The following is a 21,553-nucleotide window of genomic DNA, read 5'->3' as shown; positions in this document are numbered from 1 at the left end:
GACTATATGGTGAAGTAATAAATCAGGAGAGGTGGGGAAGGAAAGGGTGGGTGGGTGGGTCCCTTGGAATCAGGAAGCTCAGTCTCCAAGAGAGACCCCCCCAGGGGGCTCTGCCTGCACCCCTCTCTAGGCCTGCCTCCTGGGCCAGGTGCTGGCTGGATACCACTGAGCGCCAGGCAGGGGACCCCTTCTCTCTGTTTATCTTCCCAGCGGACCAGGCAAGAACACCGGTATCCTCATTTTACAGAGAAGGGAAGTGAGGCTCAGAGATCTGATTGTCCCAAGGTCATAGAGCCAGTGGGTGGGGAATCGTATTCAGAACCCCACCCCCAACTTGGGGCCAGAAACCCCACCCTTCCCAAGGGCCTCACCTGCCCCAGCTGGTGGCATGTGAGAGAGAGAGAGAGAGTGTGTGTGTGTATGTGTGTATGTGATGTGTGTTTATTGCACATCCAGGTGCAATCAGACCTATTTGTGTGCCTGGGCCCCCTCCCCCCGCCCCACTCCCTAGAATTGCGCCCCCTGTGGCCTGGCTCTGGCTGACAGATCATCTCTTTCTCCCACAGCCTCCTGTGTCCACAGGCTGTGAGGCTCCGCTGCCTACAGGCAAAGAGGGCAACTGAGCCAATCCCAGGCTGACCCCAGCCCACTTGCATTTCCCAAACGCCCGCCTGACCTGAGGTAAGACGCCACTGTGGGGCGCAGGGCAGAGTGGGGGTGGCAGCAGCCATGGAGGAAGGTGTGGGGTCCCCAAGGGAGAGGCTGCAGGGAAGCCAAGGAAGAGCAGTCTTTCTGGGGGTGCCCCCCTCTCTCCTGCCCTATGTGAAGCCAAGTCCGGGCGGTTTGATGTGGCAGTGCCCCCTTCTGTTGGCCCTTGAGATCCCAAGCCTGGGGTGTTCTGAAAACATGGTTTCATGGACACGCTGGCTGACAGGTCCTCATGTGGTATGGGAGGTCACCGATAGCGAGCCGAGGGGATCTGGCCTTGGTTCGGTCACATTGTTGACCAGATGTGTGCGTGACTTCAGGAGGGAGTGGGAACGTGTGGATTGAGCAGGTCAGGGCTCAAGAAACTGTCAAGTGACACTGGCACAGACCCTAGCCTGTGGAGTTTACCGGAGCTCTCAGCCAGAGTCAGTGCACAGATCCAGATGCCTTCAGGGCAGGAGGATGCTCGGGCTCAGGTGTGTGCATGTGACAAGTACTGGCAGCCAGGTGACCTTGTCTCTGCGTGAGTAGAGTGGCTGGCTTGGACCGAATCACGAGGAACAGGATATTCAGAATGTGGAAGGTGACAAGGCCCTCCCAGTGCATCCCATGTGAGGCGAGTCCTGAAGAAATGGTAGATGGGGAAGGAAGGGGACCTGGGGTGCTGCCTGACTTGACTCCTGGCTTGCTTATGACCTTGGATAAGTGACTTCTACTCTTTATCTGGGCCAATCTGCTGTTCTTGACAGGCTTCTGGGATCCACCAGAAGGCTGCAGAGAGATTTTACTAAAGAGAAGGAATGCTAGGGGATGGCTGGGGGCAGCAGGGTAGACTGGAATGTTATCCCTATTTTCAGAGGGAGAAAACCCAGAGGCTCAGCAGGGCCATGGGCCTTGAACCACTTTTCCTGAAGGATTAGGTGACGGGAAGGTGTGGCCGAGGCTTAGCCAACGCCCACCTCCCACCCAGGAAGCTGGTGGGTGTGGCAGGATGCCAAGGCTGGATTTCCTTCCGAACTCTAAGCCTCACTTTGAAGTCCAGTTTTCTCTATCGAAATATTCCTGCTAATCAGTCAGTTCTGAGTGGATCGAGCGCTAATTAGCCCCTCTGGTTTAACCTGTAATTGCTGCTGGGAGACAGGGAGAGGGGATGTGTTCAGGGTTATTTTCAAGGCCGCCAAGGGCGATGGGAGGGCTATGTGCAGGGGCATCAGGGAGGCAGGGAGGCTGGGCCCTGCCCCCAACCTTGTCAGGGGCCACAGTGTCCTCCCCGCTGCCCAGGGGGACAGCCCCAGGCAGCAGGAAGCTCAGCAGACAGAGATAGACTAGGGAACTAATGCTGGGCATAGGCTGCTCCCTCACTGGGTCTGGAATGGATGCTTGGGCTGAACCATGAAGGCTAACGGATTCTTTTAAAATGCTCTATGTTTCTGATTATTAACCCCGCCCCCCCCCCCAAAAAAACAGCACACATTCTCTATAGAAAACACGAGCATTTGGGTGTTTTGCCTGTCAGTCTTTTACCAAATATGTATTTGTGACATAATTGGGATCAGACTGTACTTACTGTGTTCTAACCCGCCTTTTGTTCTTCATACTATACCAAGATAGTTTTCCCATCATGAAGTACTCTTCTGTAATGTGATTTTTAATGGCAGCATAATGTTCCAGCCTGTGTGTACAGCAGCATGGGTAACAATTCTCTGTTACATATTTTGATGGCTTCCAACCGTGTGTCATTACAAATAGGACCTGCTCGAGCGGGAAGACGTATGTGGGGTTCTGATGGTTTGGGGGAGGGGGAAGGCCCAGGCGGAGCAAAGGTGTAGAAGCAGGGGGCTTTGGAGGGTTAGGCGGGTGCCTTACCTAGGTGGGTGCAGGGATAGTCCCAGGGGGCCTCTGAGGGGTGCCGGGGCAGGGGGTGCTGAGACCTGACCCAGCGAAGCTCTGAACAGCTGGAGGAAGCCAGGGTTTGCCTTGCTCCCTCCTTCCCTCCTGTGCCAGCTCCCCTGCCCAGTCCGCTGGTGCTCCTGCGGTTGGAGGGGAGGGGGCAGGATGGCAGGGCGGGGGAAGGACAGGCAAGGCTTAGGGGTCCAGGGGCTGCAGCTCTTGACTTCTCGCTCACTGGTGGGCTCCGGGACATTAAAATCAAGCCTCTCTGTCTGGCGAGCCCCGCTGGTGTCTCCACCTTGAAGCAAGGATGCACAGAGGCTCTGGGCATTTACCAACTCCTGAATCAGAGCCTTCCTTCATCCCCTTGGCGGGAAGTGGAGAGCCAGGGATGGAGACTGGGTGTGTGGTGTCACTTTCAGGAGGCTTTTCTGAGCTCTGGGCCCATCCTCAGTACTCCAGACTAGACAAAAACAAAACAAAACAAAACAAAAAAACCCAAAAACCAGATTAAGTAAATTCATCGTATAACCTTAGGGAGTAATAAGTGCCATGGAGAAAAATAAGGCGGGAAAGGGGAGTGGACGGGCAGGGGAAGCCATTCTCTGCAGGCTGGTCAGGAAAAGGCATCTCAGGTGAGGTGCCCTTGCAGCGGAGAGACCCGAGGGGAGGGGACAAGCCTTGAGCTGGGAGCAGCTGGTGGGGAAGAGGGGCCAAGAAATAGGACTGTGCAGGGCCTCGAGTTAGGATGGATGGAGGTGATTTGTGGCTCAGGGGCTACGGCTCACTGGCTCATGGGGACAAGGCTATGGGGGTTGTGGGGGGGAGAGTAGAGGCTGGTTGGTGGTTAGGAGGTCCCAGCCTCCATCAGGAGAGAGATGGCAGGCCAGGCCTCAGCGGGGAAGTGTGGCTGGCTGTGACAGCCTGAGGATGGGCTTCGGGCCAGGGGAGATCAGAGCCGGAGAACAGGGTGGGTGGAGCAGCCTCTGACTGATAGGGGGGCGAGCTGAGGAATAGTTGGAAGAGCCAATAGTTGGAAGAGGGCTGCCTGGAGGTGGTGCCCTGGAGAAGCCAGCATCCTCCGGGCTGGGGAGCTGGGCGGGTCTGGGCGGGTCTGGGCAGGCCTCTGGTCTCTGAGGCTGCAGCGGAGGCAGGGGCTGGGGCTGGGCGAGTGCTGGAGGGAGTGGGGGGGGGCACCGGGATGGGGTGTTTTAAAGCTTCTGGGGCTGCACCAGGTCTCAGCCCATGGGGGGGTTCCAGCCCTTGGGGGTGCCTGTTACTCCAGCCTTGCGACGGATGAGCCCTCTGGAATGACCAGCCTAGAGGGAATGCCGCCAGCGACCTTCCCAGCTGCTCCTCCCCAGTGGCCTCACGGTTGGCACCGCCATTTTGTAACATCCTTCAGGGCTGCTGTGGGCAGGGAGCAGCGTGCTGATGCTGGGCCCAAGCTTCTCACTCTGTCCCCGCAAGGGGAACCTCAGCCGGGGAGTCTGGAGCAGCCCAGCCACCCCTGAGTCCACCTGGTGGTCACTGCAGGCCTGCCTTCATGCCAGGCTCCTCCACAACATGCCTGCAGGGCTCCTTGCTGTCTCAGGTGGAGCTCCAGATTCCTCCTCCTGGGCATTCAGGGCCTTTCCTGTCCTTCTTTCCCGCAGGGGACTCTTGTTCCCCACCGCCACCACAGCAGGCTCGGTCTCACCTTGCATGACCTCTCTCCGGGAAGCTTTTCTCTCCACCAGCCAAATCCCACCTCTTCCAGAATGCCTCCCCCCCTCAAAGTGGGTACACTTTGGCCCCTTTGAATGGCTGTACATTTTCTTTAGGGTGCTACCCCATCATTTGCTGTTATTATCCTCACCTTGTCTTTATCTTGCCCTGTTCCCATCTCCTGCCTCAGTCCCCTGCCCCATTATCCAAGCTCTTGCCAATGGAATTGGGCGCAAGCCCTGGAGCTCTCTGGGCCGGGGGCCCAAGCCTGGCTCTGCATCAGGGGCCCATCAGGACCTCTGATCCAGAGTCATCAGGGGAACCCAGGAATCTGGATGGTTGACGAGCCCCATCGTCACTTCTGAGGGTCAGCTGGCTGGGACTGTGCCAGGTCAGCCCAGACTCACGCTGAGGGGAGTGCCGAGGTCCCTGGGAGCTTGGCCTCTGACCTCTCCTTCCACTCTGGCCAGGATGGGGACCTCGCTCTCTCCAGGCCAGCCCAGGCGCCGGAGGCAGCGCTGCTGTGGACCCAGCTCCTCCTTGTGCGGATTGCGGACTCAACTGAACCTGCTTCCTGGAAGCCTCCGTGGGTGGGTCTCCATCGGCTCCAATGGGCCGGGGGCCGTATTGGGCACCCGGGAGCTCTGCTTTCCTACTCGCGGTGGGCAAGGGGTCTTGGCAAAGTGTGGGGACTCGGGTGAGGTCTGTGGCCTGAGGGAGGACTCACCCCCAGCTACACCCGCCTGCCTGGAGCAGCTCCCACTATGTTCAGATCGTGGTTGCAGCCACACGCTTGGCCCTCTGGGCATCTCTGCTGACCTAGTCAGCACCAGGGTGTTTCAAGAGCATGGCCCATTCCTCATTTCCTCCTTATTGCAGCCCAGTGGAGGGTGGATGCTGGGATCCCGTCCATTCTTGCAGGCTCATGGGGGCCCTGCTGGGTGCCCAGCGCTGTGTGAGGATGATGGGAACAAGCCAGGGTTTAGGGAAGGCGGGGCCCGTCCAGAGCCGCACGGCTGCTGCAGGCCTGAGTCAGCATGAAAACCCGGGTGTGTGGCTGTCGCAGTTGCTGGGTCTGGTGTACAAAGCACCACACATCGGGGGGTTACGCAGAAATGTGCTGTCTCCCAGCTCTGGAGGCTGGAAATCAAGAGACATGGTGTCAACAGGACTGGACGACATCTGTGGATTGTAGATGGCTGTTTTTCCTCTGTCTAGCCATATCATCTTCCTTCTAGGTCTTGTCCAAATTTCACTTTCTTCTAAGGGCATAAAGCTATATGAGATTAAGTGCCCCCCTCGACTATGAGCTCACCCTAATTAATTAATTACACCTGCAGTAACCCAGTTTCCCGATAAGCTCACACTCTGAGGCCCTGAGGTTTAGAAGTTCAACATGTCCATTGGCGGCGGGGGCAGTGGGGGTGCACAATTCAACTCATAACAGCGCGCAGGTGGCCTGGGATTTCCGTAGCAATGACCATGGTGGACCAGGCTGCTTTGGTGGTGGTGAACATGCCATGAGGTAAGCAAGGGGAGTGTCAAGACTGCTCCAATCCCCAAGAGGGATTTCTACATCAGCACTGAGACCAGGACTCCTTAGAGGAGGTTTGCTTCAGCTCGGGGTGTTAACAGGGACCCAGGAACGTAGTTCCCAGGGTGTGCCCCCAACAAGCCAGTCCTTGTACACGCCAGATGGAAGGCAGGTACACAGAGTCAGGCTGGGAAGAAGTCCTTGGCCTCTGCGCCCCCCTATGGGTGACCTGGGGCAATTGCTTTCTCTGGGGGGCAGCTCAGTCTACCTGCCTGTTCCCCCCCCACACCCCGCCTGCCCCCTGCCCCGTGCTTCTAGCTAGGGAGAGAATGAATAGGAAGGCGCTTTGCTTTTGTTCCTTTTCATTTGTTGTCTCTGTGGGTGTTTTATTAGCTGTGGCTCTTTGCTAGGCCCTATGCTCTCCCAAGGATAAAGAGATGAGAGGGTTACGATTCAGGCCCTCAAGGAGCTCATAGGCCATGGGTGAGCAGGGGTGGGGGTGGGGGTGAAGGTTATGGGCCCCTCTGGAGTCAGCCTACCTGGGATCCAGTTCAAACTAGGCCTCCTGCTAAAGGTATGAGTTCAGGCTGTTCACTTTAGCTTTCTGGGCCTTAGTGTTTTCATCGGCAAATCGGGAGTAATAACAGCATTCACCTTGTGTGGATTAAGTAGGCTGGTGCACGTAAGGGCTTAGAGCAGGGTCCGGCCCATAGTAAATACTCAGTAAACACCATTCTAAGTCACCAGCTACAGGCCAGTGTGATGGAGGGTGGTAGAGGGGGTTATGAGCGGTTATGCAGGGAGTGTTGGGCTGTGGGAACCCAGCAGTTGGGGCCCTGTGGGTTGCCCTGCCAGCCTGCTCACCCCGAGTTCTGAGTGTGGGGTGCTGAGAGGAACGCGGGGCAGGTGGACCCAAAGGGGGAGGCTTGAGACCTTTCGACAGTCATGGATGGAGGGTTCTGGGGATCCTTGCGGGGTGGGGGGTGGCTGCTGCCACTCCTACCTCTGCCTCTAGGGTGCTCTGCGGGCGTGGAAGGGGTGCTGAGGTGCTTGGTTTGGTTAGCCTTTGTGTTTAGTCCCCAGGTTTCGGGCAGAGAAGATGGTGGGGAAGCCAAATTAAAATTCCTCTTTGAGAAGTGAACAACTTCCCAATTAAAGGATTCTTATTTGTGAGATGCCTTGGAGGCCTTTTCAATCAAGAGGCTCTTCTGAGTAAGAAAAGGGCTTGAGCTGGGTTTGGAGAGGCGGGTGGAGCCTGAGCTGCCAGCGAGAAGGTGGCGGGGGGGGGGGGGATGCTGAAGACACCCCAGCCTTGGGAACAGTGGCTCTGTGGGGTGGGGGTTGGTGCGGGGAGGGCAAAGAGGGGGAATTGTCTCCATATGAGCCCCCTCAGCCTTTAAGCCCCTCTGGCCCCAGGCTGAGCTGAATGCACCAGCGCCCTTTGCAAGGACCTCTCTGTCTTCCTCAAGGGACCCTGCGCTCTTGCCCTCCTGCCCCATGGAGCTGGGAGGAGGCGGGGTGGGCCTCTGGAACGGTGGATGCGGCCTGGACCTAGTGCGGGAGGGGGTGGGGTGGGGGGTGGGGAGGTGGGGTGGCAGCCAGATGGTGGGGCTAGTGAGATGGCAGGTTCCCTGCTACCCCGCCCCTGGCTCTTCTGGTGATGTCCTAGGATGGCTTTGTTGCTGTGTGGTGGGGTGTGTCTACCTGCCCTGTGGCCTGGCCCTCCCACCCCAGCACCCCCAGATTCCTGGGAGGCCACAGCTGGCCTGGTAGGGGCTGAGTATCTGCTAGGTGTCCTGGGAAGGGAGCACCCTCAGATTATGCCGGAGACAGGCAGCCTCGCTTCCCCGAGTGCCTCGGATATTAGAGGCAGCTCCTGTCCGAACCCTACTCACAGATGGGGAAGCAGAGGCTCAGTCAAGTGAGGGGACCCCTCGACGTGGAGAGCAGTTCTTGCTCAAAGGGGCTTGTTTTCCCCCGACCACCAAGGCCTTCCAGGTCGCTGAGCAGAAAGGAGCTGGGTGGGGTGGGGAGGGGGGAAATACATTGGCCAAAACCCTCCCCTCAGTGGGCGGGTCAGGCCTTTACCCCTAGCTTGGAGGGTCTAGGCCTAGGAGTTGCCAAGGTCATTTGAAGAGACCTGCCATGGATGGCTTCGCTGTCCAGGCAGCGTGGAGGGTGGCGGAAGTGTTTTCAGCCCACACCGGCCACCCCCTCCCGCAGAATGTCCTACTTTCTGGAAGCCACCGCAGTGAGGCTGTCTGTGTACACACCCAGCACTGTGAGAGCCGGGCCCCTCAGAAAGGCCAGCCGACCATGCAGGCACTCTCTGGAGCCCTGGGGCTGGGCCAGTAATTGGGAGAGTATGCTGCTCTGGTTGGGGCCTGGGAGGGGGCCACCTGGCAGCCGGGGAGAGGGTGGGCCTCTGGGGAGACCTCAGGCGCGCTGACCACCTGTGTGTTCTTGAGCACATGACACGCCTCTCTGGGCCTCCGTTTCCTCCTGGGTAGCACCAGGAGCAGAACAGTGGAACTGAGGTGAGGAGGATGGCCTGTACGCAGTGGAGGGCGGCTGACGGGGCCATGTATGTGGAATGTGGATCTGTGGACATCCCAGCCCCACCTCTTGGACAAGTGCTTCATCTCTCTTAACCTCTGCATAACAGGCAGAACAATACCCTTCTCACGCTTGTGTACTTCATCTGTGGGACTCCTCTGTGCCCTTCCCCCTGAATCATTTAATGAGCCCATTCTTCCTGAGAACCCAGGGGGCTCTGCCTGGACTTGGTGGCCACAAAGTGAATAGGTGTCACTGTCCCTGCTTTTAGGTACAATGTGTATGTAGTTAGAGTGCCTGAGGAGATAGGCTCTGAGCCTCAGGAAAGGGAGATGGGAGCTGGAGAGAAGTCAGGGAGGGCTTCCTGGAGGAAGGTCAGACCTTAATGTTTGAGAGGATTTGGGAAGCAGGTGGAGCACCTGGTAGGGGATAGTGTGAGCAAAGACCAAACACAGGGTAGGTTGTGAGTTCCTAAAAGGCAGTGGGAGGGTGGGGGACTGGTGGGTGTATAGGTCAAAGCCCAGAGAGGTCCTGGTCCTGGAACCCTGGTGGGGGTAGGGGAGTTGGGAGTGGGACAGCTTTCTCCTCACATAAGGGGACAGCAAACTCGCAGCCTAGATTCCAGCAAGGAGCTTGGCATGGAGCCTGTGGGGAGGGGTGGGGATTCAGCCTAGGGTTCCTGTACAGACAGGACTCCCTGGGCTGCAGGCCCTCAGGTGGGAGATGAAGGCCTGAGGTGAGGCCTGGTGGCAGCTGCCCCCGATAGGCCTGTGGGGAAGCTCTGACTGGAGGTGGGGGTCAGTCCAAGGACAGTGCCGAGCCAGGGTGAAGCAACCAGGCAGTTTGGCTACTCAAGATCAAGAGACTAAGAGCTGGAGAAGTGGAAGGGGTCTCTGGCAGGATGGGAGAGCTGGGGGGCTCCCCCTTACTGAGCACCCACTGTGTGCCAGGTTGAGTCAGACTTGCTCTGAACTTGGGCTTACACAACAGCCCAGAGAGGGGGCTGGCACTTAGCCTCGGCCTAGGGCCCTGGAAACTAGGCTCAGAGAGGCTAGTGACTCACCCGTCCCGGTTCACATTTCAAATCTGAACTCCAGACTTCGTGCCTTTTCAGTGGCCCCACACTGTGGTTTTAGAGGTGATGACAGACTTTTCTGAGTGAGCTCAGTTAAAAGGACACCCTGGTTTTGTCTCTCTTGGGGAGGCTCAGAGTTGTGGGCATGTCCCAGTATCACACAACACTGGGGTCTGGCGTCCCTGGGTTCCTGAAGAGATGAGCACGCTCCTCTCTATCAGATAGAGTCAGGTGGCCCCTGCTGTGGACAGAGGGAGCCTTCCAGCCCCAAGCCTACTCCAGTCTCTGTCCCTGAGGGAGGCTTTAAAATCTCAGCCCCAAATTAAAACCTATGAGGGCTTCAAAACAATGAAAAATTTCCCTAATAAAAGAGGAGGCACACTCAGGCATGTCCTAAATGAATGGAGTGACTTCCGGGATTAATCCAGGATGTATGGGAGGGCGCCCAGCCGGGAAAAGCGTGCGATGGAGATTGTAACAAATTGTTTGCTCGCAGGAGGAATAATTCTTAATGTGCACCGGCTGTAAGCGGAAGGCACCTTGGCCGCGGGCAGCCACGATCACTCATTAGCTGGTCCTGAGCAGGGTCTCTGCCAGGGCAGCCTTGCCTCCAGGCCTCTGGACTTTCAGTGATGACCTTCCACTCCCATCAGCCAGTTGAGTGGAAGTGAGCAGGCCCCAGATCTGTCCTTAGAGCACCTACACCAGGACCTTTGGAGCCCTGCTTTCTCCCCCAGCTCTGCGCCCTTGGCCAGGTGGGAAGGGGCAGTACCCGCCAGATAGTAGTTCCTTCTCCTCCTCTAGGTGGTCCTGCCCTTCCTCTCCGGCCTCCTGCACCTCCCAGGACTCAGGCTTGCCTGCCCCTCCACCTCAGATCACTCTGGGAGTCTCTACACGGACTGGTCTCAGTTTACCCCTCAGCTTGGGTAAGTGCTTCCTCCCTAGATCCCTTGCCTCCCGCATGGGAAGGGCTGGGGCTGCGCTGTTCTCCCCAGCCGGCTCTCTCCCTGCTGCCTCCTCACTTTGTGCTGAACTTGGGGAAGGGAGGCTGAGCCAGCTCACACTCTGAACACCTCCTCGAAGGTGCTGGTGGTGGAGAAAGGCCTCCTGGGTTCCATTTCCCACTCCCAGCCCAGGTGTGGCCCGCACAGAGAACGGAGCATGGGCTCTGAATCATGCAGAGCTGTGTTGGGTTCTGGCACCCAGGCCACCCCCCAGTCTTTCCCAGCTTCCTCCCCTGTGAGAGGGGGCTCTTGTTAGCCTCACCCTCGCCTCTCATTTCTGAGAGCACGGTCGCATTCCCCCATGCAACAGTCTGGGGAAGAGGGTCCTGTGTTAGCCCGTGAGGCAGCAGAGGGACAGGTGAGAGACAACGGGGAAGTCGTGTAGAGTGGCTGGTTCAGGACGCACACCCTGTAACTGCTTCCTAATGTTTGGAGGAAGGGTCCTGGATCACGGGTGCTGCTCTGCAGGGCTTGTCTCCAACCCCTCCCTCTCCTCAGCTGAAGAGGAGGGGCGCCGGAGACCCTGGGCACAGGGCGCCCTGGCCCCTTCTTACCAGCCGCTCTGACCTAGACCTGACTATCCATTCACTCCCTCACTCCCTTCCCAAAGGAGTATGAAACCCTGTCCTGGATGCCAAGTGTTGCTCTAGTCCTGGAAAGCAGCTCCTGGAAGGGTATACACTTTTGACCTCAGGTGGTGTCGGTTCTCGAGGGAGGGACAGTGAGCCAGGCCACAAATAATGTGGGTCACGTCATACTGCGATGGAATTGGGAGGGGAATTGGCTGGGGTAGGCTGAGTGGCTTTGGAGCAGGAGGCATCCAGGCGGGCCTACCTGAAGAGGCGTCAGTGCAGCTGGGATCGCAAGTCTGAGAAGAGATGGCATTCCAGGTGGGCAGGACCGTTAGGCAAGGGCCGGGTGGTGGGAAGGAGCTGGGTGTGTTCAGAAACCAGGAGGAAGACAGCTTGGCAGGAGGTTGCGGAAGGAGGGAGGGGGGGAAGTGGGAGTGGGTAAAGGAGAGGGGGGCTCAGAGGCCCTACGGGAGCAGGTTTTATTCAGAGTGCAGTGGAGAGCTCAGGAGAGCGCTAAGCAGGAGAGTGACAGGATCTGATCTGTGCTTTTCAAATCTGGCCACTGTGGGGAGAGAATGGATTAGAGTCTGTGGCAGGGAAAGCAGGGAGCCCAGCGTGGAGGCCAGGGCCAGTCTGGAGGAGAGCACTGGGGTCATGGCCAGGGGCGGGGGGTGGGAGACATGGAGTTGGCCCTGGGGTGGGCTGTCCGTTTGGCCGGAGTGACAGTCTTGGTGAGGGCACCATTTTCCGAGATGGATCCTGGCCCAGGGGAAGCATGACCACTGTCGGTATCTAGATTTGGTTCGTGTAAGGTGCCAAGGAGCCCCCCAGCGGAGCATCACTCTCTCCGCTGGTATTGGAACACCTGCTTGTCTGTAGCTGCTCTCAAAACGGCTTCTCACGTCCCGTCACACTACTTCCAAGGTCAAAGGCTTTGCTCTAACACGTCGAGTCATCATCTCCTTGCCAAGTCCATTTTTTCGATGAGGAAGCGAGAAGCTCACCTCAGTCGCATACAGGGCCTTCCTCTGGACGTGATGCTTGGTAGGGGGTGGTAGGAAACCTCGGGCCCATCTCCTGCTGATGGCGTGTGTGTGTGTGTGTGTGCGCGCGCGCACGCACGCATATGCGCACATGTGTGCCCACGAGCATGCGCGTGTGTCGGGCCCATTAACAAACAGAGAAATAAATTAACAAGTATTCAACCCACCAAATGTTCCTTCTGTTCTGTATAATAGAGCATGGGAACATAATTTTCCCCTGGAGCAAATTGCTACAGCTGAACCTGCGCCTCATTTTCCTCCAAAAACTGCTTCAAATTCTGGGATGCTTGTTGATTTCGGGTCCTCTCCTTTTCTTCCTCCTGTCCCCAACCCCCCGGGCTTCTTCCCTCCGCCTTCCCGGTGGAGCCAGATTGCCACTGAGTAAGAGGCCCCACCCTGCCGACAGAAGGCACCTGGGGGGCAGCGGCTCAGGCCAGAGGCACAGAGGGTAAGGGACTTTGGGTGTGCTGAAGATGAATGAAATGCTCAGGGTTGGCAGAAAGCTGGGTAGCTTCCTCCCGAGCCCTGCCATGGGCGTGCTGTGCAACTCGGGGCACAACACTGCTCTTTCTGGGCTTTAGATCCCCCTGGGAAAGTGGGTCTAAACATACCTGCCATCCCCAGTGAACCCACCTGTGGTGTAGAGTGCCGTGTAAATGTGATCCACCTCCTTCTGAGGACGCCGCCCACTTTCGGGGAGTGGGATGCCCCCCTCACCCTCTTCCCAGGCCCTTCTACGGAGGCTTTAGATTCAGGGACTCCTGCCCTTCTTCTGAAATCCTCCAGGACACTTCTCATTTTCTTAAAGCAAATTAATTTTAATCCACTTTAATTAAACGTGTCTTATAAAAATGTATATTTATTTATAGACCTGCTCTCTCTCTGTATATCCTAATCATTTCTGTCATTCAGAGCCCAGCCCAAGTCTCCATTTGCAGGCAGCCCCCTTAGGGGTGAGAACATGGGGAGGGGGAAGCCCTAGCAGGCTGACTCCTGGCTGGATTGGGCCAGACTGGGTTACCTTTCAAGGGGGCAGAAAGGGAACCTGGGATCCTGGGCTCAGGAGCCACAGAAGCCCAGCCTCCTACCTCCATCTCGGAGAGTCTGGCTGTTGGAAGATGCAAAGTTCCTTCAGTCCCACACCTGTCCCTGTACTCCTCAGCAGAGGAATTAAATTCCAAAGAAATTGCCGAGGCTTTTCAGGTCTAGTGAAGGATAAGCCTTGGCTGGGGTCCGGTGTGTGGCCACAGTTCTAGCTGGCCAGACTCTGGCCTGTCTCTGAGCCGTAGGACAACCCCAAATCATGTCTCCTCCAGGAAGTTCCCCTTGACTTCACCACTGCCTTAGCCTGCTTGGCTATTCTAACAAGGTTCTATAGACTGGGTGGCTTAAACAACAGATGGTAATTTTCTCGCAGCTCTGGAGGCTGGAGGTCTGAGATGAGGGCGCCAGCACTGTTAGATTCTGGGGAGCCCCCTTTCGGGCTTGCAGATGGCTGCTTTCTTGTGTGCTTACATGACAGAGAAAGACAGGGATGAAGAGATTTTCTGCTGTCTAGTGTTCATAGGATGCTAATCCTATCACAGTAGGACTTGACTTATCTAACTTTGATTATTTCCTTACTCCAAATAATTTTAGTCTTAGTGAGGGGTTAGCGGTTCAGCATAGAAATTTTGGGGGACTTAATTTGGTCCACAGGGGGCCATCCCCGCTCTCCTGTCCCCTGGCTACAGTGAAGCAGCACGCTCTGGCATTTGTTGCAAATCACTAGCTTTGATTTCTCCCAAGGTCGCCTCCCTTGGAGCACTGTCCTGGGTATACCAGGGGCTCCATGATGACATGGCGAGCTCAAGCGTCCCTGGCTGGGGCCACAGTTTGGGGGAATTTCCAACTCCTGCCCCTTATTATTCTGGTCTTATTATTTTGTTCCCTGTTTCTGTACGTGCTGTTCCTCTGCCAGGTATAGACTCTCTCCTCATCCAGTCAGTAAACTCCTACTTATCCTGCAGAGCCCTCCTACGCACAGCCTTCCCCAATCCCCTGGGCTTAGTTGGTCCCTCCTTACTCTGAACCCCCATGACACTCTGGGCTTCCCTGCCACTGTGCTTAACACCCTGGATGGGCCTTGTCAGGGGCTGTGTCTCGTTCACCGTGGGGTCCCAGTACCTCCTCAGTGTCTCCGTCCTGTCCTTATCTGTGGAGTGAATGAATGGATGATTATTTATTGAGAACCCACTAGTTGTGGGAGACTGGACCCTGGAGGCTTGTCGTCATGGAGCTAACATTCAACAAGATGGGTAAGCAAGGCATGTGTTGTGTTGGTGATAATGTCAAGTAGAAGAACGTCAGGGAAGAGGGGAGAGGAGATGTGCAGGGTAGGGGTACCCTACTGAAATGGTGACTTTTAGGTAAAGACCTGGAGGAGGTAAAGGAGACCTGTGGCTACATGGGGAGAGTGTTGAAGGCTGAGGGAACAAGTACTCCCAGGTGGGAGCCGGCCTGGCCTGTGTGCAGAACAGGGAGGAGGCTCTGGTGGCAGGAGAAGAAGGGGAAGGGGAGAGAGGGTGGGAGCTGATACTGGAAAGCAATCATGATCAGAACTTGCAGAACCTTTGTAAGGACTTTTGTGTTAGCTCTGAGTGACACAGCAGTCACTGTGGGGTGTGTGACTTGTGTCTCAGGGTCCCTCTGGCTGCGGCGTTTCGAAAATCGTGGGAGGCAGGTACCCAAGGAGGAGGCTGCGGCAGGAATAGGGAGTGAGGGCTGGGGGCTTGCACCACGGTGCTGGCCGTGGGGGTGGCGAGAAGTGTTCAGATTCTGGATCGATTTTGAAGGTAAACCCAACAAGACTTGCTGGTGGTGGGTCAGTGGTGGGGGTGAGAGAAAGAGGGGAGCTAAGTGCTGACCCCACGGTTTGGGGGCTGGGTAGATGGGGATTCCATTACCTGAAAGGAGAAGCCAGCAGGATCAGGCTTGGGGTAAAACGAGGCACTCAGCTGTGATCATGGCAGGGCGAGGTCCATCTGAATTGTCTGGGGTGGGTGTCCAGTAGCTCGTTGGTGACTGTGGTGGGTTAAAGGATGCCTCCCAGACACATCTGTGTCTTAATCCCCCAAACCTGGGCAAGTTACCTTGTATGGCAAAAGTCTCTGTCGACGTGGTGACGTTCAGGATCTTGGGATGGGTAGATTCTCCGGTGGGTGGGGGGGGGTCCGCCGCCCCTCGCGTCCTTAGAATGGGAGGCAGAAGGAGCTTGACTACAGAGACAAGAAGGCTGAGTGACCACTGTGGCAGAGACTGGCGTGATGTGGCCACAGGCCAAGGAGTCCTGACAGTCACCGACCAGATCCTGGAAGAAGCAGGGCTCGGATTCTCCTCGAATGCCTCCAGAGGGAGCCAGCCCTGCCTATACCATGGTTTGGGTCCCTGGAAACCAGTTTCCGAGTATCGGGCTCCAGAACTGGGGGAGGCTAAGTCCCTGTGTTGTAAGTCACCGGCCTGTGGTGATTGTTACAGCAGCCCTAGGGAGACGGTGCAGGGGTCACTCGCCTGGGGAGTGCGCAGGTGGGGTGCCCTCCACCTCCTACCATGTCCTGGCCCCGAGAGAGAGGGTTGTGTGCCCGCTTGTGGGCTGTGGGGTCAGAGGGCCCACATGAGTGCATGAAACCACTGTGAGGATAGCGATGCTGGGAGTCAGATTGTCTCTACTGACGGCCTGCCTGCCCTGCCCTTGGAGCTGACTGAAGCCTGGGGGAGTGTGGGGGGCGGGGCGTGGGAAGGCATCAGGAAACGTCTGCAGTATGGCCGGGCTGGGCCTTCTGGCCTCCAGTGTTATCTCAGTGGGGGGATGTCTCTGCAGGGCGGGCTCTGAGGAAGGGCCCGAACCCCCTGGGGTGGTGGGCAGACCTCCCCTGGTCAGGCTAGAAGGCTGCTCCGAGCAGAGCCCTCATGAGCTGGGCTCTGAGGCCAGCCTGCCTGGCTTTGCATCCTGGCTCCCCCACCCGCAAGCTGGTCCCATGGCCTTGCCTGGGCCTCAGTGTTCTGTCTGTAAATTGGGTTAATTAGTGGTGATGGCCCCGGGGGCCACCCCGAGGCTGACATTAGTGCATAGAAACATGTGAAAACACTTGGAACATGTCCGGTTTTTAACCCTCAGGCCTGGGGAAGCCAGGACTGTGGGGAAGAGCTTGACAGTCCATGGTTTTGGGTTCGAATCCCTGCTCCCCCACAGACTGACCAGCTATGTGACCTTAGAGTCTCTGTTTTTTTCTTCCTCATGCTAGCTGCCTGCAGGGCTGTTGGGAGAGGGCTTGGTGGCTGATATGGAAAGGGCCTGTAATGTTGGGGCCCCCAAGCTGGGGGCTCAGCTGGGGTCAGCTCCCTTTCCTTTTTCCCATCAAAGCCCAGGGCAGGTGCCCATCCCCCAGGCCACTTCTACTGGGAGCAGATTCTGTCTTAGGGCTTGTGGGGCAGCAAGGGCATGGTGCATGGACGAATGGGGGCTGGGGACTCTCCGGTGGCCCTGGGTGTGGTGGGACGTGGCCAGGGCAGCCAGAGAAGACTTCACACGTCCATTAGCTAGCTGCGGCTCCCTGTGTGGGGTTCCGCGGCCTCAGCGGCGGCATCCATTCAGGCCCCGTTGGAGTCTGCAGGGAAGACATGTGGTGATATTTACAGCCCAAATCTCTGTCCTCATAAAGGGAGGCGGTAGGAGGGGTTGGGAGGAGGAGGGAGGGGCCGGACTTTCTGATAATGTCATAAACCGAGTCTGTCTCCCTGGAAACAGTGGCGGCGGTTGGCGGCCAAGGGCTGACAGATGTGCACGCGGTAATATGGGCCCATGGTGGCAGTGGCGGGGACATTGGGAGGGATGGATGGGCTGTAACTCACCAGGCCTGGGGCTCGGGGACAGCGGGATACAATGAAGGCATGGTGGGAATGCCGAGGGATCGGGGCTTGGAACCGGGTATCTGGGGGGACAGTGGGGAGCCTGCTGCTGGCCAGGGTCTGGAGGAGATTCTCCAGCCGCTAGCCTCTGGCCCGAGGCCAACCTCAGAGAGAAGCCAAGCTGTCAGGGAGACATTATGAAGTTACAGGCCTTCCCTAACTCTAGTGATGGGCACGTGGGACGCACCTGCAAAATGTTCTAGGCCTAGAGAGGCAAATACATCAGTGAGAGTGCTGGAGAGCCTTGATCCAGGTAGGGGAGGCTCTATCACAAGGAGCGGTGAAGTCGGTGTGAAGGAGTTGATGACTAGGACGGCTCAGACATACCTGGAACGGGCCACTCTGTCCCTGGCTGAGTGTGATGGGGCCACACGGCCAGAGCCTCTGGGGGTGAGGGCTTTATCCAAGTGGTCTCATTTCAGAGAGTAGGAGGAGCTAGCCTTCAGCTACCCAGCCAGTCAGTGGTCCAGCCTGGAGCCCTCCAGGGACACTCGGTGCACACACACCAGGAGGCGGAAGGCCGGGAGGACTGGGATCTGCGAGCTGGAAATGACAGGCTTGGGGGCAGCACTTGTCCAGAAATTTCTGAGGGGCCAGAAGCCTGCCCTCCAAAGCCTGGCCTGCAATGGGGACCAGCTGCCCCAGAGCAGAGCTCAGTCCAGGGAGGGGGATTCTGATTAGAGTTACAGATGTACAGGCTGCTTTGAGTGGTGGTGAGCTTGCTGTCATCAGAAGTATGCAAGCAGGAGCTTGATGGGCATGGCCAAGGAGACTGGGGAAGAAATTCCTGGGGAGAAAATGGAGAAATGGAGACAGGTAGGTTTGGGCCTGTCCTTCATGGCCTGAGGCCCTGCCATCCTGAGTTCTCGGAAATAAGCAGGCCCATAACCTGAGCATTGGGCCCGTGGCTCTGCTCCACTCATGATCTGCATCACACCTGAGCCCCAGGTCCAGGGAGGGGGATTCCAGTTAGAGTTACAGATGGACAGGTGGCTCATGACCTGTGTTCCAGTGCCAGCACGGCCCTGATGTGCTGTGTGACTCCAGCTGAAGCTCTCGGCCTCTCTGCGGCAGGAACCAGGAGCACCGGGGCTCTGGCCTGGGAGCTGCTGAGGGGGAACCTTAGGGCCTGACACTAGACCCTGACTCCAGACCCTCTTGGCCACTTGGCCCCATAGACAGTTGGAGCCGGGGGAAGGGTGAGGCCACAACTCCAGGAGCGTGGATCGATGAGCTCCGTGAGCAAGGTCGGGGCTCAGCCCGGGGTCAGCAAGCTTCTTTTCATCTGCAGCCTCTGAAGAGCCATGGGCTCCATGACCTACTGGCCTGATGCCCTCATTACTGACATGACTGGCCTGAGCTGGGGGAGCCGCTGGGCCGTGCATGTGGTGGGCACTCAGGCTCTGCTTGGGGGGCAGGCACCGGGAATGTGTCTGTGAGTGTTGTGAGTGTTGTGTGTGTGCACCGAGTGCTGGGGGCTGGAGCCGTGTGACCTCTGGCATCCTGGTACGTGTGAGTGGTCTCTAACCTGGCAGGTGCTTAACCTACTGTGTTATATTAGTGTCAGTGGCTGTGCAACACAGCCATTCCACGCTTCTGTTCGTTACTCAGTGCTCATCATGGTAAACCTACTCTTAATTCCCTTCACCTCTGTCACCCATCCCTCTACTCACTCCCCTCTGCTAATTAAAAAAAACTCAAAAGTGAAACCCTACAGGGTGTTGGAGGGGCAGTGGCCCTGAGTGAGGCAGGCAGGGGGCTGGAGCGCTTGGCTGGGGACTGAGTGGGCATCGGGCAGGGGAGGCCACCTGTCAGGCGTGGCGAGGGCAGCCCGTTCCAGCTCTGTGTTTCATGGGAGTGAGAGCCCACACTCTCCTGCTTACTTGAGGAGCTGAGAGAACTTTCTGGGAAATCAAGGCACCCTCCCTGCACACACTCACCACCCCCAACTGCCCCACCATGGCCTCTAGCTCCCTGTGCCTGTTCTCCCCAGAAAGGGCCCTCTGGCTGGGCAGGGATCAGAGTGGGAGCCTCCTGCCTTGGGAGCTGCTGAGGAGGACAGCAGGCTGGGGCGGGCTCCCCATGTGGGGTCGTGTATCTGCTGCTCTGGTGGTCAGAGCTTGGGAGGCTTTCTGGGCCCGTCCGGAACTCATGACTTGGAGACCCGTTTGGAGCTGTGGGATTCAGGAGGATGTTGCTTACTAGGGGCTGGAGGGAGCCTGAGTGGTGGTCTCAAGATTTAAGGAAGGGTGGGTGGGGCTTGGCCCCTGAGGAAACTGGAGTGGGGTGGAGGTGGGGGCTAGGGGGTGGGCTTCTGGGCACAGGAAGAGTAGCTGCTCCTTGGGGGGGTCCTTAGGGTGAGGACACTGAGGAGCTCTGCTCTGGGCAGGGCCTCTGGAGAGGGGCTGGTTGGCCCCAAGTGAATTTCCAGGGCTATGAAGTGGGGTCAAGAGCCCTATTTTTTTTTTTTAAGATATTATTTATTTATTTGACAGACAGAGGGATCACAAGTAGGCAGAGAGGAGGCAGAGAGAGAGGGGGAAGCAGGCTCCCCGCCAAGCAGGGACCCCAATGCGGGGCTCGATCCCAAGACCGTAAGATCATGACCTGAGCTGAAGGCAGAGGCTTAGCCCACTGAGCCACCCAGTTGCCCCAAGAACCCTATTCTTAAACTCCTCATTCTCTTGGGCTGTGTGACTCCTAGCGAGTGCCTTTGTTCCTGTGTATCACCGTGTAATGATTGTTCCTGTCTCCTAGGGCCCCTTGTGTCAGAAGGTGCTGAGAGCCGGGGAATCATTGTTCCTTCCTGCATGGGGCTGGCGTCAGGGGCTGGGGTGCCTTGGCTTCCAGGGTGGGTTGGTGGGAGTGGGGCTCAGTCTGGCTGCCTTTGTGCAGATGTCACCCCTTAGCTACCACGAACTTGGCTGAGACTAGCCTCCTCATCTGTTAAGAATCTTGGGAGGGGGGTGCCTGGGTGGCTCAGTGGGTTAAGCCCCTGCCTTTGACTCGGGTCATGATCCCAGAGTCCTGGGATCAGGCCCTGCATCAGGCTCTCCGTTCAACAGGGAGCCTGCTTCCTCCTCTCTCTCTGCCTACTTGTACTCTTTGTCTGCCAAATCAATAAATAAAATCTTTAGTAAAAAAAAAAAAATCTTGGGAGGGATGGCCTCGAGGGGTCTGGTGCCAAGACGGAATGAGTCTATTGAATCAAGCCCTGCACATAGTAGGTGCATATTAAATGTTGGTCCTTGCTGTTACAATATCAGAATTGAATGTACTTGGAGCTCTAGGCAGACTCTTGCTCCCACCAGCCTGCTTTGTCTGTGCTCTGTTCTGTCTAAAACAGAGCCTCCCAGGAATAGAGTCTCCACGGCTCCGTGGGGCCTAGGCATCACGTAGGCTGGCCTCCATAGCTCAGAGGTGGAGACCAAGGCCTCAAGGGAGAGGGCCACCGGGGGGACCTGGGTCCTGGGAACAGATGCCTGAGAACCAGGTGAGGCTGGGTTGCAGAAGGCTGGGGGATGGTAGGAGGGGAGGGAGAGACCGAAGCCCGCTCCCGGGGTCCCCCAACTCCCGTAGCCAAGCCGGTTCCTGCTAATTAGCGCCTTAACGAACCATGCTAAGGCACTCTCCCCAAGCCTGCTCCCAGACAGATAATTACAATGATTTTTTGGCTTCTGGGGGTGCAGCTGGAGGTGGTGGGGGAGAGGGCTTTTCTGGCTTTTTTACTGCCCACGGGGATTTTCAAACCTACCCACTCTTGCCTCATTTGGAGCAGGAAAAAAAGTGTTAATGGACCTTTTTTCTGCAGCCGAGAAGGGCAATTTATGATAGAGGTGACAAACTTCATTTTAATGAGAGGCAAATCCCACTTTACTTTAAACTACATAGTGCACTCCCCCTACTCCTCCCCGCCCCATGGCTGTGGATTTGGGGCATCAAGAGTAGAAGCTGAGGTGTCAGGGTGGGAGGACCCGGGGTGGGGGTTGTGGGGGCAGGTGGGCTGGATAGAGAGGCCTGGGTAGAGGCCCCCCTCCTGGGCCTCATGTTTTGCCTGCTCACACACGTCCCCTCCTTTTAGGGGAGCTCTTATGGCCTCCATTTATGGATGAGGAGACCTAGGTCAAGGGAAGTTCAAAGACTTGTCCCCCACCCCTTCAGAATTCTAGGGGTTGGTGTGTGACATTTGAGTCTGGGCTGACACCAAGCTCTGTGTCTTCCTGCCTGACCCAGGGGATGTGGGAGTCCAGCCACATCACTCCCAGGGCTGGGGACAGCACAAGTTAGGGAAGGCCGGCGGTTTTGTGGATCCAGGCCAGCCCTGGCCCTGAAGCATCTGTGGTCACACCAATCCTGAGGTAGGCCCCAGTGTTTGTCTCTCCACATAGAGGATGCCCTGAACAGAGAGAAACTCAAGGTCAAAGAGGCAGGCGGCCTGCCCAGTCCCCCGCAGTGTCTCAGGGCCAGAGCTGAGATGGCAGCAGGTACCTTGTACCTAGGATGTGGAGTGAAGCCTG

The 21,553-nt window shown here is 57.2% G+C and overlaps 1 protein-coding gene across 4 annotated transcripts in view; it reads left to right on the top strand.

Annotated features, from left to right (window-relative positions):
• LINGO1 (leucine rich repeat and Ig domain containing 1) overlaps positions 1-21,553 on the top strand; it is a 191,404-nt gene that overhangs the window by 22,073 nt on the left and 147,778 nt on the right. For 3 of the 4 annotated variants that reach the window (XR_004285634.1, XM_032342373.1, XM_032342371.1), the window contains exon 2: positions 567-681. The exons of the other annotated variant lie outside the window; for it this stretch is intronic. The gene's annotated coding sequence lies outside the window, so the exon portion shown is untranslated. The remainder of the gene's footprint in view (positions 1-566; positions 682-21,553) is intronic. 4 annotated transcript variants of the gene reach the window in all.

This window comes from Mustela erminea, chromosome 5 (assembly GCF_009829155.1).
Source record: "Mustela erminea isolate mMusErm1 chromosome 5, mMusErm1.Pri, whole genome shotgun sequence".
NCBI classification, from domain to species: Eukaryota; Metazoa; Chordata; class Mammalia; order Carnivora; family Mustelidae; genus Mustela; species Mustela erminea.
The sequence above is the reverse complement of the archived record's forward strand: the minus strand, read 5'-3'. Positions and strand labels throughout refer to the sequence as shown.